The sequence below is a fragment of the Microcaecilia unicolor genome, chromosome 8, assembly GCF_901765095.1.
Source record: "Microcaecilia unicolor chromosome 8, aMicUni1.1, whole genome shotgun sequence".
Classification (NCBI taxonomy): Eukaryota; Metazoa; Chordata; class Amphibia; order Gymnophiona; family Siphonopidae; genus Microcaecilia; species Microcaecilia unicolor.
In genome coordinates, this window is record NC_044038.1 from 30614353 (window position 1) to 30636447 (window position 22095).

Genomic DNA, 22095 nt, shown 5'->3' on the forward strand with positions numbered 1-22095 from the left:
TGGGGCAGCTCTCTGGGATCGAAACTCAGCTAAGGGCAGAATGAGGGAGGAGATAGACATTCCAGAGCACAAATCAGCACTGTGAGCAGGAACAGCAGATATATATATATATATATATATATATATATATATATATATATATATATATATATATATATATATATACGTATATACAGAGAGAGAGAGAACCATTCTCTAGCATCTCACACAAGCTGTCTTTGCTGATGCTCTGTTGAGCAAAATATTGGTCGGGCCATCCCTTTTTTTCTGCCTGCGACTGTGAATGTTTTATGGAGAGGGAGATGAGGTAAATGCTGAAGCAGGGTGAAGTTGAGAATTTGGGGGGGGGGGGGGGGGCATTTTTATAAATGGTGCTCCAAGCTGGGCAACATTTATAGAATAGCGCTTAGCACCAGGATCCATGCCCAACTTTTGAGCTGGAGGATTTACACTAGCTGAACTCTGGTGTAAATCCTCACCCTACATTAGGTATGGATCAGGCATATTCTGTAACAGTGCACACAAATTCTTGGAATGCCTGTAACCCTGCCCATACCCCTCATGGCCACACCCCATTCAGATTTATGCATAAGAATTTACTCTGCATCTTTATAGAATAGCGTCTAGCAAGGTGTGTAAATTTTGCCAGTTAGCACCAATTGAAAGCACCCAATTGGTGCTAAATGGTTTGCTCCAGTTAAATTGCTCGCAGAGATTGGGTGCATGCCAAAATTTCCAGGCACAATTTTCAGCGTCCTATATAGAATCCAGTGGTTAATGCTGTTTAGGGTTTTTAAGCACTTATATGGTTGCCACAGTGCCAATATATAAGTACTGTGAATATTGTCCTGAAATCCTTTGGAGGTAATTTTCAAATCACTTACTAAGGAGTTCCATAGTTTACTATGTAACTTTGTAAGTCTAAGTGCTGTGAAAATATTTCTGTTTGTAATATAAAAAGTTGTTTGGTACTTATTCATAATAGAGCATAAAAAGTGGTCAGCTTAATTATTTGTTTTACAATAACTGTCATACAAAATTTAATTCTACATTTTTTAGTTTTAATATATGACACCCCCCCCCCCCCCCCCCCCATTAGAGTATGCTGTTTTTGGTTCCCCATATCTTTTTCTTCCCTTTAAATGCATCCATGTGCGGTATTTAAGGGAGCAGTGACTTTGAAAGGCTCTCATTTTTCTCAGAATCAAATACCTTTAATTCAGCTTCTCAACTGACCCTGGGGTTTTGTTTTAATCAGCTTGAAACTGCCTCTGCTATAAAGAGTACATACTGGCCTACAGACACTAAGAGGTTAACTTTGTGTAGATGAGAAAATCAATGTTTAAAACCATCAGTTTGAATTCTTTATAAAATATGTATAGGGCTGCTGAAGATGCAAGTATATGGTACATGCATGAGACAAGGCCATTTTATAAACAAAAATAAAATTGCAGTGAAAAATATTTAAAAACATTCAGCTTGTAAATGAGGTATATATATATATAAGCTTTCAGTAAAGTAGAAGTGAAGTGTATGCACTTAATCACTTTTAATCATCTACCTCTGTTATATAAGTAATGTGAGGAAAAAACGTTGTGTTCACAGAAAAAGCCACATCCAGCTTCACTTCAAGAGGTAGCAGTCAACTGGAAGAATGTAAAGACTAGGAACTTCACATATGGGGCATATATGTGTATGTGAGAAAATGTTATAAGTGTACATGCACAGTAGCACTGAGGAAGGGACCCTCAAAATAGAGAGTTGCACGGGGACAGAAATCCAACCCATCGCCGTAGGGAATCTAACCCATCCCCACAGGGAATCTTAACCGTCCCTGCCCGTCTCCGCAAGAATTTAACCTGTCCTCACCCACAAGAATTTAATAGTACATTTAAAAAAAATTCCCGTCAGCTGTCTGTCTCTGGGTTTGAGCCACAGCACTGCAGGCAAGAAAGGAATGGAAGCTGGAACACTCTGGTGCGCACATATAAGACTTCTCTGATTCACTGGCACTGTGTGCTAAGAGATCACCACATGCACGCGCCAGTAGGACAGGTGACATCTGATGCTCATGCTAGAGCTGAGGTCTGCGCATCAGCCTGGAAGCAGAGAGGATTAATAGTAATAGTAAATGACAGCAGATAAAAACTGGATCGGTCCATCCAGTCTGCCCAATAGTCACAATCATTAACAATCATGATTAAATCAACAACGAATGTGATATTATATACTTGATTATGGTCTTTCTGTGGCGTTTCTCGGACATAGACCATAGAAGTCTGCCTGGCCCTATCCTTATGTTCCAACTGCTGGAGTTGCCCTCAAAGCTCACTCCAGCCTATTCATCTTCTCATTTGCGGGACACAGACTGTAAAAGTCTGTCCAGAACTGTCCTTATGTTCCAGCTAGTGGCGTAGGAAGGTGGGGGCGGTCCGCCCCGGGTGCATGCCGCTGGGGGGGGGGGGGGGGAGAGTTGTCGGCTCCGCTGGTTCACTGCTCTCTCTGCCCCAGAACAGGTTACTTCCTGTTCCGGGGCAGAGAGAGCAGGGAACCAGCAGAGCTGACGCAGCTCCCAGCGACATGCACTCGGCGCGGAGCGGCCCTCCTGCCCGTCCCCTTTGGTAAGAATGCGCTCAGGGAGGGTGCACGCTTCAGGGGGTGCGTGCGTGCACCGAGGGGGTGCGCCGTGCTGCACCCGGAGGGGGGGGGTGCACAGCAGCGAACCACCCCGGGTGTCAGCCGCCCTCACTACGACACTGGTTCCAGACACTAAAGTTGCTGTCTAAACCCTTTCCAGCCCATCCAAAACCAGATTGCCATTTATGAGACACAGACAGTACAGGTCTCCCAGTATCGGCCCTAGTTCATCACAGCCAGAGTCACCATGTAAGTGTTATGCAACACATCCACACACATGCAGCCATTTAAATTTAGGTTTTTTATAACTTCCATTTTCTAAATAGAGATCCTCTGTGTTCATCCCATGCCTTTATGAATTTCGCCACCATTTGTATCACTACCACCTCCTTAATGGAGGCTTTCCACATCTGTGCTGTTAAAGCAAAGAGGAGGAGGAGACAGCACTCAAAGAACTTGGTACTCGGTAGGTGAGAGGCTGGCGCAAGTGCAGCATACACTTCCATGGGAACCCCACAGGAACTGCGTCCGTCCCCGCGGGAATCCCGCAAACCCTATTCCCGTGCAAGTCTCTACCTCAAAATCAGGCTCGGTCCTAGGAGCAATGGATTTGTGATTCAAAGGTGAGCAAATCACCATCAAGAATGCCTCCAGTCCAAAAGATATGTTAGCTAGAGTAATGAGTGAATGTGACCAAGTGTGAATGCCAAACTTATGGAATACTTTAGATCAGAAGTTTTCAACCCAGTCCTAACCAGGTTTTCAGGATACCCACCATGAATATGTACAAGATAAATTTGCATACAATGGAGGTAGTGCGTGCAGATTTATCAGGAAAAACCTCAAAATGTGACTGGTTTAAGTGTGTCCTGAGGACTGGGTTGAGAACACCCTGTTTTGGAGGATTGCCCTAAAGCCCACCACCTTTCTGTGTGTTGCCCTATACACACACAAGTATTACCTTTTCTGAAATTGCCACATACACATATAGGAGGTAATTCTACATAGTAACATAGTAGATGATGGCAGAAAAAAGACCTGCATGGTCCGTCCAGTCTGCCCAACAAGATAAACTCATATGTGTATACCTTACCTTGATTTGTACCTGCCTTTTTCAGGGCACAGACCATACAAGTCTGCCCAGCAGTATTTCCCGCCTCCCATCACCGGCTCTGGCACAGACTGTATAAGTCTGCCCTCCACTATCCTCGCCTCCTAACCACCAACCTCTCTTCCCCCACCTGCTCCGCCACCCAATTTTGGCTAAGCTTCTGACCTTGATGTATATGTCACAATAAATGCCAATAATTGTCAGTTACATGTTAATATTCACTAGGTGTTATACTGTGGGGGGGGGGGGGGGGGGGAAGAGAGCTATTATATGGGTGGAGCCGTGGGCATATCTTGAAGTGACACATCACTTATAGAATACTATGTTCATTAGGTGCATGCAGGTGTGCCTTCTATTGACATAGTATAAATGGCAGTGCCTGAACTTAGATGCTACTATTGTATAATGGCATCTTGGTGCACAGATGTCATTATAGACTTGGCATTCAGCATGGAGGCACCAATATTTTTTTTTTAAAGATGATTGCTTTGTATTCACACACACACAAATATTGGGAAAAGTGGAACAACAAATTTAGGGCTCCCCCTACCGAGGTGCACTAATGGATTTAGCGCATGCTAATAATTGGCATGTTCTAAATACTAAGAAGCCCATAGGAATAAAATGGGCCTCCTAGCACCCAGCGTGCACACCCTAGCAAAAGGAGCCCTCACTGAGCTATGTTTCAGCATTTCTATTGATGATTCAACATATTAAACATAGCTAACAAGCTTAGCATATAACAATCCAAATATCAAAACACCCCGGCAATTATGAAAGTGCTGACATTCTTTGGAGGCACCAATTTATTGAATTTCCCTCCATGGTGGGTAATTCTGTAGCAGGGTGCCTAGTAAACATGCTGGTTATGCACCTATTTCAAGCCTAATCTAAAGGTAATAAAAATAAATAAAAGCTTAAAAGAAGATAAAATTACACCTTTTTTATTGGACTAACAGGTATCATTTTTATCTTCTTTTTTTGTTTCCCTATTACCTGTAGAAGTGGACTAAGCACACTTCCACAGCAATTTATCCAAGCCTGTTCTATAAGGGAAAGTAGATGTGTTAATATTCTATATCCTATAAAGAAAAGTAGGCAAGTGGCCACAAGCATGTTTACATTTAAAATTGCAAGCAGTCACACCAGTCCTGTATTTGGTGTAAATGCCCACAACTAGTGTGTTAAAAACATGTGTAAATTATAGTATTCTGTAATTTATACATGTACCAATGTCTCCCACCCATGTTCTTCCCAAACTCTCCCCATGAATATGCCCACCAGCAAGGTATGTGCCATCAAATAGTATTGTATAAGAGGTCATTTGTGTGTGTAAGTAACCGTTCTGGTCATTTACATATGTATGTGTCTTCTACCTGCCTATATGTAGGTGGATCCTTATAGATTTACTCTCGTGGTGTTTCACATCTCTTAAGTTCACTATGAGGCATATTTTCAAAGCACTTAGGCTTACAAAGTTCTGTAGGAAAATTGTCTAAATGCTTTGAAAATGAGCCCCTATGGCACCTAAACTTTCTAAAATTACCTACCAATTGTGCATTCCTATTACTGTGTTGCAAGAACAGCAACCTTCTCACTTCATATCCTGGTCAGATTACCTGCAGGTGTTCTTTTGTGGCTATATATAGCCTTATTAAAGTGGCATGATTGCCTCGCAAGACCATTGTAGACTTTTGTCTTTTTTTTTTTTTTAAGTAGGAAACATGGACATTAAATCACAAATTAATTTTAGGGTTGGAGTTAAAATCCAGGATCAGGGATGTCCCCACTATTTGTCATCTGGTCAAACCTAATGAGGGGACCCTGATCTGTGATTCCATGGCTGGGAAGTAGAATGAAGAAATCCCACAGAATCAACCCAGAGAGGTAGTATGCAACACCAGTTGTTATTAGCTGAAGACCTGCCACAGCCGTGTTTCTACAATCCTAGGTGGAGCACAATAAAACACATTCAATGACAGTACCAAAGACATGCAAATTAAATTAACCAAAAGATCAAACAATCTACACTCTGTATTTAGTAATTATCTTCCAAACATCATATCCAGTTATCAACCCAAGCTGGTAGAGTATTGACTAAAAGTAGATATTTATCTGTTTTCTTTGTATCCAAAAAATACATTTCTTTGTTTCCATCAATTAATAACTGCATTATTTTTATTATTATTTTCAGTCCTCAACAGTGCATGACATGTGGGAATGGCCTTCTACAAGAAAGAAATTAAAGATGTGCAAAAAGTAGATCTTAGTTCACAAGCAAAAGTATTTCATAAAATAGGTTCTGCCACAGCAAACATACGATCGCAATTATCCTCAAGCAAATCTGGTGGAAAGAATGAACATCAAACACATTATCTGTTAGTCAATCTCAACAGCCTTAGGAGGTCTATAAGTCCTGGGGACTGCACTAGTACTTAATCAGTCTTCATGATGTGATGCAATATGAAAATTTATGCAAATATGAAATGGGAATTGATGCAGAATTCCAAAATATTTTGCCAAAGTGGATTTCTAGTTTATGCTGTATAATCTATTCCAGAGTTGCTTGATCACACTCTACCTTTATTCCTTACTGATTAATGATGTGAGGAAGAAGTTTATAATGTTCTTCACCTATCACTTTTTTTGAACAGAACTCAGATGGCTCATAGGACAACAGTCCCTTGAACCCTATTTGACCAATGCTGAGCTGTTCACTAGGTTGTTTGTTTGTTTGTTGGTAACCAAGGGCCATGCTTAAATTTCAGAAAAAAAAAATAAAGCAAAAATTGCAAAAAGCCTAGAAGTTGGTTTGCTTCTATAGTTTGGAAATTATACAATTGTAGTATGGTATTATCTCCACTCGCTTGAAATGTGTTTATCCTTCATAGCTCTAACTAGTAGAAACATGAAGTCTTTGGACATACATTAATTCAAAACTGTTAAGAAGCAAAACAAGAAAGAATGTACTACATTAATCGCTTTAATTGTTGGCTGAAAGGAAACAGAAATCATGCATGTTTGGGAGTTTCTCAACAAATGCACTAGAAAAATTGACACGTGCTGAACATCTTGTGAGCTACAATTAAAAGGTGCTTTGGCTCCAGAACAAGTTAAAGAATGCTTGTGTATAGAAAGATAGTATTTTATTTTTGAACTATTAGTTGTCCTAATAAATTCTTGAGCAATGTATAACCAAGACCATTGGAAGAGACTGGTGAGGTGGGTGACTACCTGAGAAAGCAAGTAGTGGGGTGCTGCAGTAAGTTCAGAGTACTTAGTGGCTGTGAGAGAAACCCTACCTGGCCAGCTATAGAGGCCTCACCAATGGGTCTTCCCCAGACCACCAATAGGCCCTTTCATTGTGTGTAGGAATAGTAATAATGAGCATATAAAAGTAGAAATTTGATGTATATTTGTATTATTATTGTTTGTAGCATTTGTATCCCACATTTTCCCACCAATTTGCAGGCTCAATGTGGCTTACATTTGCCGTAATGGCGGTTGCCATTTCCGGATAACAGAATTACAAGTGGTAATGCGTTAAGTTGCATACATACATGGTAACATACATTTAGCATAACATATATATCACGTGCATATACATGGTAAGGAAGAATAAATGATGGTAATACATGAAAGTTCCTGAGTAAGAAATTGGGTTGTATCATACTTTAGATCATCGGCTATGGAGTGACCATATTCGACATAAAGTTTGAAGTGGTAATGCTTATTTATTAATGGCAAAGAGGTTAATCAGTCAAGTGATAAGATTCCAGTTATGTCTATGTCGTGTAAAGTCTTATTATTTAGTATTTAAGCTGGATGTTTATGGTATGCCTTCTTGAACAGATCTGTTTTTAGTAGCCTTCGGAAGATAGTTAGGTCTTGTGTTTATTACCTTCGGTAGTGCGTTCCATAGCTGCGTGCAGATGTATGAGAAACTGGTCGCGTATGTGGATTTATATTTTAGCCCTTTGCAGTTAGGGTAATGGCGATTAAGGAATGTACGTGCTGATCTTTTTGCATTCCTGGTAGGCAAGTCTATAAGGTCTGACATATAGTTTGGGGCTTCCCCTTGAACGATTTTGTGAACCAGGGTGCAGACTTCGAACACAATTCGTTCTTTTAGTGGGAGCCAGTGTAGTTTCTCTCTTGGGGGTTTGGCGCTTTCGCATTCCCAAATATGAGTCTGGCTGCTGTATTTTGAGCGGTTTGAAGCTTCTTGATGTTTTGTTCTTTACATCCAGCATAAATGGCATTGCAGTAGTCTAGATGGCTTAACACCATTGATTGTACTAGGCTGCAGAATACTTCCCTTGGGAAGAAAGGTTTGATTCTTTTAAGTTTCCACATTGAGTAGAACATGTTTTTTTGTTGTATTTTTCGCATGATCTTCAAATGTGAGATTTCGGTTGATTGTGACTCCCAAAATGTTAGCTGTCTGAGATTGGGTGTAATCCTGGGTTGTTTATGGTGTTGGGTTTGTTTGTATTCTATTGTGAGGACAGGATGAGACATTGTATTTTTTCTGCGTTCAGTTGTAGTTGGAATTTAATTGGAATTTGTTCATTGCCTTTTTGTTTTTATTACGAGCCCACTGTGGGCAGAAAATACCTTGTGTGTGATATGTAAACTGCTTTGGTTGTAGTATAGAAAGGTGGTATTTTAAGAATCTAATAAACTACTACTATTACTACTTGACATTTCTAAAGCGCTACTAGGGTTACGCACCGGAATACAGATGACAGCAGATAAAGACCAAGTTGACCCATTTGAAATGCTTTCACTTTGGGTAGATGAAGGTATAAAATCCTAGATTCAACCAAATGCCAGTGCAGACCACCTCCCCCCCCCCCCCCCCCCCCCGGGTCCCTCCATACACAAATCACCTTACAACCCTTTCCCCATTACTACCCAGAAAATCCGTCCCAAACATGTCACAAATACTTGGTTTTTTTTTTTGTCTGCACTCACAGGATCAGACACCCAGCTCCGTTCCACATTTAACCATACTACCTTTCTGGAAGTCCATTATACCACTACTTTTTAAGGTTGTAACATATGTTCTGTGTCCATAACACCAGTGATCCTTTTCAACTAGGGCTCATATTTGCTTCTCCTATACCTTTTGAAATTTCTGTTACCACCACAACCTGCAGGAACCCATGAATCTGCAGTCTTCCCTTACCACAGTTCAAGTAGGGCAGCCATAGAACACACGTGGAGGAGGAAATCCCCTCATTAAACAGGGCCTTCCATTTCATCTTGACCTAGAGCAGTGCTTCTCCAGATGGGGTGACGATCTAGGTAGACTCTCTGTAGGTCCATCTTTACTCTGCACCTCCAGGAGGTGACAATTTTACTTGACTGTAATCATGAGGTCACAGCCACAAAAAGATTAGGAGGCACAGACCTGAAATGTTTTTATCTTTTATACATTTAAAAATGGCAAAATACACCTGCCAAACACCTGCATTCAAGGTGCATCAAATTTGGGGTTTTTTTTTTTTTTTGTCCACAGCACACTATGTTCCATTGTCTGGCAACACTACTTCCTGCTCATGTACTGCGATTAAAATAAAAACAGGGTTATAATAGGAGAGCTCCCCCCCCACCTTGCAGAATTACACACAGGGTGTCAGAAGATTGCCTCTTTCAGAAATGATTTAGAAATGTATTTCTCATATCAAGTAACTTGTATCAGCAGTTTCTTAGGACTAACTTCCACTTTACTCATACTTGTTTTAAAAAGGGAAGCTGTAGGGAAACGCAATCATAAATGTTCACAAGTGATGTCTGATTCCAAAATACCATTACATAATATGGATCAGACATTCTCACGATCAGTCTTGCAAAGCTGAAGATTAGCTGTGAAAGCTGATCCTTTTATATATAAAGAAAGAAACTATGTGTAAGGGATAACTGTTAAAAAAAAATGCTGCTCCCTCTCTGAAAAAAAAAATAATGTTAGTTCTTAGTTTGTATGTATAATAAAACATGGTCCTTGGGTCTAGGGGTGGGGGCTATATAATAGTAGGAATATACTGAATGAGATGATGTTCTTTCCTAGAGTGTCTAATAAGGACCTTGGGAGACTGGGCAGATAAATGGCAGATGACGTTTAATGTGAGCAAGTGCAAGGTGATGCATGTGGGAAAAAAGAACCCGAATTATAGCTACATCATGCAAGGTTCCACGTTAGGAATTACGGACCAAGAAAGTGATCTGGGTGTCGTCATCGATAATACACTGAAACCTTCTGCTCAGTGTGCTGCTGCGGCTAGGAAAGCAAATAGAATGTTTGGCATTATTAGGAAAGGTATGGAAAACAGGTGTGAGGATGTTATAATGCCACTGTATCGCTCCATGGTGCGACCGTGTTAAATTCTGGTCGCCGCATCTCAAGAAAGATATAGTAGAATTGGGAAAGGTGCAGCAAAGGGTGACTAAAATGATAGCGGGGATGGGACGACTTCCCTATGAAGAAAGACTAAGGAGGCTAGGGCTTTTTAGCTTGGAGAAGAAACGGCTGAGGGGAGACATGATAGAGGTATATAAAATAATGAGTGGAGTGGAACAGGTGGACGTGAAGCGTCTGTTCACGCTTTCCAAAAATACTAGGACTAGGGGGCATGCGATGAAACTACAATGTAGTAAATTTAAAACAAATCGGAGAAAAATGTTCTTCACCCAATGCATAATTAAACTCTGGAATTCGTTGTCGGAGAACGTGGTGAAGGCGGTTAGCTTAGCAGAGTTTAAAAAGGGGTTAGACGGTTTCCTAAAGGACAAGTCCATAAACCACTACTAAATGGACTTGGGAAAAATCCACAATGCCAGGAATAACATGTATAGAATGTTTGTACGTTTGGGAAGCTTGCCAGGTGCCCTTGGCCTGGATTGGCCGCTGTCGTGGACAGGATGCTGGGCTCGATGGACCCTTGGTCTTTTCCCAGTGTGGCATTACTTATGTACATGTGTGTGTGTGTGGGGGGGGGGGTCTTTTTCTTGATTTGAATTGTTCATGCACTTTTTTTTAATTGATTGTTACTTGGTTCAATAAACAGAAATTTAAATAAATAATCATTACAAAACCAAACACCACTGGTACAATTATTGTAACCACAAAGAAGTAGGTCTACATTCACAAGAATATTTGTTTAATGTAGCAATTCATTTTGATTAATCTTAAAATTGCAGCTGTGATATGACTTTAGGGGTGGTTATGAAAGAGGCTGGCTCTGACATAATCAGCATCCGGGATTGGATGGGGTTTGTTGCAACACTTTCAGTCCTACAGCAGTAACCTTCTACAATACTAATAAGTTCAGTAACGCTTCCTGCCCTGCACGTTTGAGTAGTTATTCAAGTCAAATGTTTTTAATAGAGAAATATTAACGACCTTTTAATTCAGTTGGGTTTTCAGGGTTTCTGTCTTGAAGATGAATGTAAGCTTTATATACAAAAGAGGCAGTGAATGCAGTTCTTTGTTCATTGTAGATATCCTGAAAACTCGACTAGATAAAGGGGTTACTAGAGGTCAGGGTTAAAAATCCTTGGACTGAATCACTTCATGTCTTAGATTGATTCAGTTCTAGTTTTTACCCTACAGCGAGCCAGAGGTGTACTTTCAACTGCCCGGAAAGAAGCAAAATTACATCTCTATGTATGCCACTACATCAAACTATTCCTTATACTGTGGAATTCTGAGTTAATTTTAAGTATAATTTTACACCTGATGAGCATTATTGGAAGGTTTATTTGACTGCTTTACTAAAGAACTAACTTCTTTTTGTAGAAGGGACACTTCATCCTGGTTAGCCTGAACAGGCTCAACTAGTCATATTTTGACCCAGTCTTGCACAGAGCTATGATCTGCTTTTTAACTAAAGTAATTCTCTATAGCATGCAGAGGAAGAAAACCAGGACTGCATCAATCTGATTGAATTGAATGAGAAAGCAGCTGTAATGGATTTTCATTATATTCTGGCGTTTTCCTTTGCACCTCATTGCCAACGTTCTGCCACTGCAACTAAGACTTATCTTCCATCGACTTGTTACTTGTTCAAAATCTGAATTTTGACCACTGACTCCTCACATAAGATCTTAAGATGCGAGGTCCAGAGATGCCAAGGCTGCTACCCAGTTCCAGGCTGGAGATTTTTGGCCTATCCTGGATTTGAATTTACATCCTAAAGCAGTGTAGGATTTGTAGTGCCTGATCCTGCCCATTGAAGTCAATGCTGCAAATCCTATAATACACATGATGGGGTGGTCAGAAATCCAGGACTACCCCAAATCTCCAGCTTGAACTGGGTAACCTGGCATCTCTGTAAAGTTGGTGCCTGTGGTATTGCATCATGAAGGAAACAAGGTAGACTTAATGTGCCCTAGGTTCAGTACCTGATGCCATATTCTATGTGCAGTGATGGTAAACTTGCTATGACTTATACTCCACCAGGGTCGCGTACACTCACATTAGCCTCTCTTCAAGCCACTTCATTGGCTTCCTATCCATTTCCACATACAATTTCAAACTCTTGCTATTGACTTGCAAGTGCATTCATTCTGTAGTTTCTCTATATCACTCCTCTCTTATCTCTCCCTACACCTATCCCCAGGAACTCTGTTCATCAGGTACAAGTCTCTCTCTTAACTGTACCCTTCTCCTTCACTGCCAACTCCAGACTCTATTCCTTTTATCATGTGTTTTATGCCTGGAATAGACTTCCTGAATCAATGTCAAGCTCTGTCTCTGGCTGTATTCAGATATAGGCTAAAAACCCACATTTTTTAGGCTGCTTTTAACTCCTGTTCAGTACCCATATCTGTTTTCATCATGCCCACAATAAGTGATTCTTTAATCTATTTTTTTGTCCTGTTTGTCTGTCTTGAATAGATTATAAGCTCCGTTGAGTGTTTAGATACAGCGCTGCATACGTCTAGTAGCACTATAGAAATTATAAGTAGTAGTACTAGTTTGATCAGTAAGCAATTAGTCACAGAGTAGGGATTATTAGTCTGTTGAAAAGGAAAATATCTAAAGAACAGTACAAAAGAAAGCTGTGTTATGCTCTGTTAATGTTGCCCTGAGTTAATATAGTCAGGAAGGCTCCCTCTGCCTTCCTTCACTCTTTGCCAACAATTCTTTTTGAATGGAGCGCTTACCAGATCAAGCCATTTTATCTGAGGGCTCCATTACAGATATCTGGTTTGAGGAGGCAAGAGGCTGGATGAAGAAATAGCCTTTAGCTCAGCAGGGCCAGTGCAAGGATTTTAGATGCTTTGGGTGAACTTTCAGCCTTGTGCCCTCCAATCAATTACCTTACATGCCCCTAACTCTCCCCTGCCCTCCCCCCCCATGCCCAGCAACCCTCCTCTCCCCCCTGCCCTCCCCCCATGTCCAGCTACCCTCCTCGCCGCCGCTCCCTCCCCCCTCAGGGCTTGCGCACCAACCTCCACCCTCCCCCCCATCCCCAACGTCATCGCCGCCATCGCTCCTTCCCCCCTCCATATCAGGCCCCCTGCACTGACACGACAGCGCCTCTCACTTCCGTGTGAAAGCACTGCAGGCAGCAGCAGATCGCTCTGCTGCTGCCTGCAGCGCTTCCACACGGAGATGAGAGGCGCTGTCATGTCAGTGCAGGGGGCCTGATATGGAGGGGGGAAGGAGCGATGGCGGCGATGACGTTGGGGATGGGGGGGAGGGTGGAGGTTGGTGCGCAAGCCCTGAGGGGGGAAATGTTGGACCTGGAGGTGGAGTGGAGGGGAGGGTAAGTGAGAAATGTTAAATGGCATGGGCAGAGAGGAAGAGAGATGGTAGATCATGGAGGGAAAGAAGGATGGCAAGAAAGAAAGGGAAAGATAACTATGGGGGGGGGGGGAAGAAGAGAGATGCTGGATTAGGGGTGGGTCAGGAAGGGAGAATACAAGGAGATGCCAGGCTACAAGGGTGTGGGGAGGGAGGAGAGAAAGAGGAGGTACTGGGCTACAAGTTCAGTAGTTTTGGGTGGAAGGAGATGCTGGGAATAGTGGATCCATGGAGGAGAGGCCATGGTGGGGGGGGGGGGGGGGAAGGTTGTCAGGGAGATAAGTGAGAGGAAGACAGTGAGTACGGTAGAAACTTGGTATTAGGAAGTAGATGAAAGATAAAAGGGGTTATGAGGTTAAGGAAGGAGTGAGATGGTTAATGGAGGAGCGAAAAAAGGAGATGGAAATTTGATAGGTAGGTCAAAAGTGAAAACGAGGCGATGGAGGACTGGAGGGTGAAAGGTGAAATTTCAGTAGACAGAGGCATAAAAGAAAGAAAGGGAGTAAAGAACTAAGAGGGAAAGATCAATATGTCAAACAGATATAGTGAAGGAATGGAACAAGACAGGAGAAAGGTGATGACAATGTCAACAAATCTATGTAAGCCACATTGAGTCTGCAAATAGGTGGGGGAATGTGGGATACAAATGCAATAAAATAAATAAATAAATGTTATGATAAATGGACAGCAACTACTGGTAAGAGTTGGCAGAAGACATAGAGGTGTATTTTCAAAACACTAAGAGGTCCTTTTACAAAGGTGCGCTAGTATTTTTAGCACGTGCTAAAAATAAGCACGCATTAAATGTTACAGATGCCCATATATTTCTATGGGCGTCTCTAGCATTTAGCGCGTGCTAATCAGTGTGCACTAAAAACACTAGTCTGTCTTTGTAAAAGGATCCCTTCGACTTACAAAGTTATACAGTAACCTATAAAACTTTGTGTCTAAGTGGTTTGAAAATGAGCCCCATAGTAACATAGTAGATGACAGCAAATAAAGACCTGTATGGTCCCATCCAGTCTGCCCAACATGTTAAACTCATAGTATAAGGTATGATGTGATACTACATACGTATATTTAATCTTGATTTGGCCTTATTTTCAGGACACAGACCATAGAAGTCTGCTCGGCACTGGCCTTGTTCTCTAGTTACTGGTGCTGAATTTGTCCAGACATGATTAGGGCAGAGACCATAGAAGTCTACCCAGCACTGACTTTGTTTCCCAATTACTGGTGTTGCCATCTAATTACCATCAAGCTTACTTGGTTCCATGCCTTCTATACAGGATTCTTTTGTGTTTATCCCATACATTTTTTAATTCCATCACTATTTTAATTTCCACCACCTCCAGCAGGAGGACATTCCAAGTATCCATCCTCTCTCAGTATTTCTAAAGATGCCGTTATAATCTTGGTCGCCAATTTGAAGTAGTTTAGAGGCAAGTTCTCTTTCCCTCCTGACGCAGCACAGTGAAACAAGGGATCCCTTGTCAGGGAGTCGGCATTTGTGTATCAGTTTGGGGACTTTTCAAGTGAATCCGGTTGGAGCATTGAGAAGACCAATGGAGTTTCTGAAAGTTCTATGGAGTTTATTACAGATAAGTGACTTGTTTTTATGCTGTGCACAGTAGTTTGAAACTTTTTTTTTTGTTGGAATGTCATTTTGTAAGTCCATTTCAAATTATTTTTTGTTTCAGTGAGATATGATTAAGTATACAATTGTTTTTGGTTTTTTTTTTTACGTAGTTAAACCAGTTTTTTTGGAGTGGTAATTTTTTCTCTGTTGAGTTGTTTTTTTTACCATCTTTGTTTTGGTTTGTTTTGTAGACCTGTGATAGAAGCCCTGTAGGGGTTAAAGGGCAAGTGGTAGCTTCCCCTGGGCAGTCGAGGGTTCTTATTAATCATTTACTACATTACAGGCTAGCATGATCATCTCTTACTGATAAGTTTTTTTGGCAAAAAATGTATGTTCTTATTAGAGTTAAATTTTAACTGTCAGACCTTTGACCATTCTTCTAATTTTTGGAGATCTGTTCTCATGGTTTCTACTCCCTCCGGGGTATCCACTCTATTGGCTATCTTCGTGTCTTCCACAAAAAGAAAACTTCTCCATTTAACCCTTCAGCAATGTCTCTCACAAATATATATTAAACAGCAAGGGCCCCAGTACCAACCCATGAGGCACTCCACAACTCACTTTCCTTTCCTCTGAGTGGATTCCATTTACCACCACCCTCTGCCGCCTGTCGGTCAACCAGTTTCCAATCCAGTTCACCACTTTGGGTCCTAAGTTCAGCCCTCTCAGCTTATTCAGGAGTCTACTGTGATGAACTGTATCAAAGGCTTTGCTGAAATCCAAACAGATTACATCTAGCGCATATCCTTCATCCAGTTTTCCAGTCACCCAGTCAATAAATCAATCGGATTAATTTGGCACGATTTTCCTTTGGTAAAACCATGTTGCCTTGGATCTCATGACCCATTGGATTCTAGAAAGTTAACGTTTTTTTTTCCTTCAGCAGCAACTCCATTATTCTTCCTACCACCGACATGAGGCCTGCAGTTTCCCACTTCTTTTCTGTCCTCGCTTTTGTGAAGAGGGACCACATACGCTTGTCTCCAATCCCGCGGAACCTCTCCCATCCCTAAAGATCTATTAAATAAATCCTTATGAGGTACCACCAGGTTTTCTCTGAGCTCCCTCAGTATCCTGGGATGTATCCCATCCGGCCCCATAGCTTTGCCCACTTTCAGATTTGCAAGTTGTTTATAAACATTTTCTTCCATGACTGGTGCAATATCCACTCCATTCCCATATACACCCTCGGCAGCTGATTACGGTTCTTCTCCAGGATTTTCTTCCGTGAACACCAAAAAGAAGTATTTGTTTAGCATGTTCACTTTCTCCTCATCACTCTCCACATAGCTATTCTTACCATCTTTCAGTCTTCCAATTCCATTCCTATCTTTTCTCCTTTTCCCCAATATATCTGAAAAAGGTCTTGTCTCTTTATATCATTAGCCATTATTTATTCCACCTGTGCTTTCATTAGCTCTATTTCCCTTTTTGCCTCTTTGAGTTGATTCTGGTAATCTTTTCCATGCTCCTCTAGTTGCATTCTTCTGTATTTCTTGAATGCAGCCTCTTTTGCCCTTATTTTTCCAGCCACTTGTTTGGAGAACCATATAGGCTTCCTGTGTTTAGTGTTCTTCTTCAGCCCTCCCTATCCATCTTAAAAAGAGTATAATCTGGTATGGGTGCATGCTATTCATGAGAATCCTTGAACAATGTCTCTGTAATAGCAACAATATCCAAGTCTTTCTCAAACGTTAGGGCTTGCAAATCTTTAACCTGTTTACTTAGATTACAAGCATTTGTGCTCTTTGCTTTCCATATGTTATTGAGTTTGATGGTTTTCTATATCGACATTGCTTTCCCCACTGCCATCATGTTTTTGCTGAGGATGACTTTCTGAATTCCCTTGTTTCATATTGTCTGTCACCCCCACCCTCTAGTTTAAATGTCTAGAAATTAACTGTCTGAAGTTCTTCCCCCAGGATCCTTTTTCCTGTCACAGATTTAACCCATCATTACAGTGCAGCCTGTTATTTTTCCACGTACTGCCTCATCTTCCTATGCATCTAAAACTTCTTCTTTACACCAAGCTTCAAGACACTTATTGAACTCTTCGGTTTTACATAGTCTTTTCTCTACCTTTCCATATGTAGAAATATCTTCAGAAACAGCTGCAGTCCGAACCAAAGACTTGAGTCCCTCCCCAGGCTTCTGGAATGCTCTCTGTGCTCCAAACTTGCTATTGTTGGCAGGTCATTTGTCACCAGGTGGATTACAATATCAGTATTAGAATCCTTACTCTCTTCTCGGATCACATTCAGTATTTGGTTGGTACTTCTGGTAGCAGAAGATCCTGGAATGCATTCTCAGGAATATGTTAGCTTTGGGAAATGTGCATTGCAGGTGTCTTTGTTTTGTGTACAGTATGAGAGGAAATGCATTTCTGTGTTTATGTATTCAGTGTTGCAGTATGCCATTTGATTTCTTGAGGTTCCCAGTTAAATTTGTCTTCATATTTCTAATTTGTGATGCCTTGTATGTGTTTGGTGAGGGTCTATCTGTGTTTTGCATGTGACTGAGGTGCAGTATTCTCTTTGCATGTAGTTTCTATGTAGAGATCGGTAGCTGTTCTATCTGTAATAGATGTATTGGCATTTTAGGGCACAGTGTAATTTTTGTAGTGCTGCCTATTCATAGGTTATTGCTGTTTAATTCATAGGATTAGTGATACTGTTGTATGACTACATGTATGTTGAGTTAGGATTCATTGTACAATATGCCTGGTAGTGGAGAGATGTATGTTGCTATAGTCCAGATGACTTGAGAATCAGAATATTTGTTGTATGGTGATTTCTATGGAGAAACATCCTAACTCTGATCTGCACCTGTTGGTGGGGAGGCTGAATTTTTGTGGATACAGAGCATATTTACATTTAACTCTTAAGAACTCCTATACTGTGTCAAACCCAAGGTCCATGAGGCCATATATGTGTTATGATATGAATTATTGAAATATGTAGCAGAATTATTGATTGTACTGAATCAGATGCAAATATATACCAATATAAAAATACAGTTTTAAAAGACTTATTGAAACTACAACAGGGAAACTGATCTGAACTCCAAATTCCTCTTTCCCCCTCCCTCTGGGAACACTTAACAAAGACAAAAGGCACTGCTTCAAAAGGTTTTCAAACTTCCTCTGCCCTCCCACCTAAAAGAACTGGTAACAAAAGCTGACTGGGTGGATCACCAAAACATCTCCAAAGATCAAAGACACAAGGAGACAGAAAGGCTGGAGAAGCTATTGAAGACAAAGGCTTCAGAGGAAACCATAAACAAAACCATTTGCTTGTTATCAGATGTATACCTGCCCCATTCCATCAGCTATCAGACAGGAAGATGCCAGGACAAGTGCAGAAATGAAAGACTTATAACATGTGATCATGTGAACAGACTACATTAACAATAATGCTTTGCAATTACCCACAGTCCAGTGCAAACCAGGAAGCAAGTGCAGAGATTCATGTGATCATGTCTTCCTGCAACTTGCAAGGTATAAAAGACAGGCGCTGTTTCACATAGAGACAGACTTTCTTCTCCTCTGCTGCATGCAGCCCTGATCTCCCTGCCACTGAGACTCTCTCTCCTCCTGCAACCATGTGCTCATATCTCAGCTAAATAGGCAGGCATCTCCAGACAGACTACAAGGCAGATTCTTCTCTTCAGCTGCAGCCCAGATCCTTCTCCTCTGCTGAAGCCCTGCTACTGCTACAGACTCTCTCTCCTCTCATCTCATGCTGCTCATCAATCAGCTGGACCACAGCATGCTTTGTAACAAGGACTTTCTTGTAAATTAACCTGATTTAAACTTGTTGCCTTGATTTATTTTAAGCACAAATTCTATGTTCTAAGATTCTTAAAACTTCCTCTTGTTTGCAACATTGATTATATTAACCGTATTATAAATAAACCCCTTTTCTGAAGCTAAATATATGGTCTTTTCCTGTTCTTTGCACGTTCTTAGAACTGGCAATGAAGGTTAATGTAATCTAATAAATATAGCATTTAATTCCTTTAATTCATTGCAATTGTAAATCTTATTACCGTATAGGTCATTGGTGGAGAAATAACCAAAATATATATTCTAAAACTGTTCTTAAAATATAAATATTAGCGAATGCTCCGAGCAATTTCCCCAAATTAAATATGATTTCTTGTAACATATGGAGTGTTACATATGCATCATCCATCTTGTGTACCTCATTGTAGAGAATCACTGCCACAGAGCCTCAGCAGCATTTAGAAAGCAAAACATGCAGTTCTTTCCAAATGAATACTCTGTATGTACCGCTAGAATATATATTCAAGCACCTTTATGACCTCATTTGCAACTTTAATTAAATTAGTACCTTACTTTCTCACTCCTGTTACTCTGTCTTATCTATCTATATGCTCCATCTTTGCTTACACCTTATGCCAGAGGTTTTCAACCTACTGAATTAAATGGGGATATCCTGAAAACCCCAACTGTCTAGGTCTGCCCCAAGGAGAGGGTTGAAAACCTCTGCCCTATGCTGTTAAAATGTTTTATTGCATATTATGTTGACATTGTAATGTAGCATACTATGCCATACTTTTGTGTTGCTTGAATATTTTTACTGCTGTAATTGTCTTTTGCTTATATCTGACTTATTCATGCTGTATACCGCCTTAAGTGAATTTCTTCAAAAAGGCAGTAAATAAATCCTAATCCCTGGAGGAGTAGCCTAGTGGTTAGTGCAGCAGACTTTGATCCTGGTGAACTGGCTTCAATTCCCACTGCAGCTCCTTGCGATTCTGGGCAAATCACTTAGGGGTCCTTTTACTATGGTGCGCCAAAAAAATGGCCTGCGCTGGTGTAGACACATGTATTGGATGAGCGCCGGTCCATTTTTCAGCACGCCTGCAAAGAAAGCCTTTTGGGGGGGGGGGAGGGGGAATGGACATGCAGCAAAATAAAAATTGGCACACGTTCATTTTGGGCCTGAGACCTTACCGCCACCTATTGACCTAGCGGTAAAGTTCAAAATTGACGCATGTACACGCCTACGTGGCTTAGTAAAAGGGCCCCTTAATCCTCCATTGCCCCAGGCACAAATAAGTACTACTACTACAAATCATTTATATAGTGCTACCAGTCGTAGGCAGCGCTTCACAATTGAACATGAAGAAAAGACAGTCCCTGCTCAAAAGAGCTTACAATCTAAATCAGGACAGACAGACAGGACAAATAAGGGATAAGGGTAGGACAGACAGATAGGACACATAGGGAAAAGGGACTATTGAAGAGAGGAAGACAAGATAAGGTTGCGAGCAGGTGACAAGTTAGGAATTAAAAGCAGCATCAAATAGGTAGGCCTTTAGCCCGGATTTGAAGGCCGCCAGGGATGGAGCTTGACGTAATGGCTCAGTACCTGTATATACTATGTAAACCGCTTTGAATTTAGTTGCAAAAACCACAGAAAGGTGGTTTAACAAGTCCCATTCTCTTTCCCTCCCCCCCTCCCAAATAAATAAGCCTCATTCATTTGTCGTGAATCTCACTCTCTGGCATGAGCCACACTTGGGGTCTCTGCCCTAGTCCCTCCTTCTGGATCCACCACCTCTCTGTAGTGAAATATATATTCAAGTCTAGCATGATTTGATGACTGTACATTTCTACATTAGGTTTTTGTCTAAAGTGAGCATTGGAAATATTATAACAGATGCAGATGAGAGGTTAGAAGGGCCCATGATCCCCACCTCTTCAATGCTGCGTTCGGCACCTAACCCTTACCGTTCAGTGAATCCAGACTGCCCCAATTTGACTGCCCCGATCGGACCGACCGTTCACTTGTCTATTAGATTGTAAGCTCTTTGAGCAGGGACTGTCTCTCTTTGTTAAATTGTACAGCGCTGCGTAACCCTAGTAGCGCTCTAGAAATGTTAAGTAGTAGTAGTAGTAGTAGTATTGCCTGGGCAGCCATGATAACTGTCAGTCCACCTCTGATTAAACTGAATCCTCACTTCTGCAAAAAAAACCAAAACAAAACCTAAGAGGTTATGGGATGAGGTGTGTAGAAAGATTGTAGTGCTATCCAGATAGATGCAAAGAAGGGAGGCATGAATTTGAATAGAAACATGAGAAGGTCTGTCTGGGCCATATTAAGTTTCAGGTGACAGCTAGACATTCAAGCTGCAATGTAAGACAGGCAAGCTGAGATTTGGGTGATGGCTAAGATATCAGGGGAAGCAACAAATCTGGGAGTCATCAGAATAAAGGTACTACTCCAAAACATTGAAGATAAGATTGCCAAGGCCATAAATGTAGAAAAAAAAAAAAGAGGGCAAGCAACACTGACTGAAGGTGTAACAGCTGTGGAAGAAGTGTTTCCAGCTGTAACACAAACTACAATTGGAGAAATATGAGGAAACCTAGAGGTTAATGAACTAAGCTGTTATATTTTTTTTCACTAAAGGGCTTTTTTTGTGTGCTAAAAAGTAGCTCCAGATATAGGCATCCACAATGTAGGAAACTGCCTCTAGCACTAAAGTTTCATAGGCATTGAGGCACTGCAGCTGTTGCTGCAATGATGATCAGGACCTACTGCTAATGTTACACTTGCTAGTTATGCTTAGTGGCATTGATTATGCAGCAGCAAATCTATAAAAAAAAAACAAAACATAGGATGTGGCAGCTGTTGCACAGTACTGTAACAGGAAGACTGTACATGAGCTGGGGCAGCGCTGCCATGATGCCTACTAGTGCACAAGAGCTGGTAAACCCCATGCTAAATTTGATGGAGTTGTTGCCTGGATGGATGGATGTGGGTTCCAGCGCAGACCAGGAGGCTAGCTCCATTCCCCGTAACCAGAGTTAGCAGCATATGAATTAGTACCTGCTGTCATGCCAGTATAGTAATGGTTACTGCA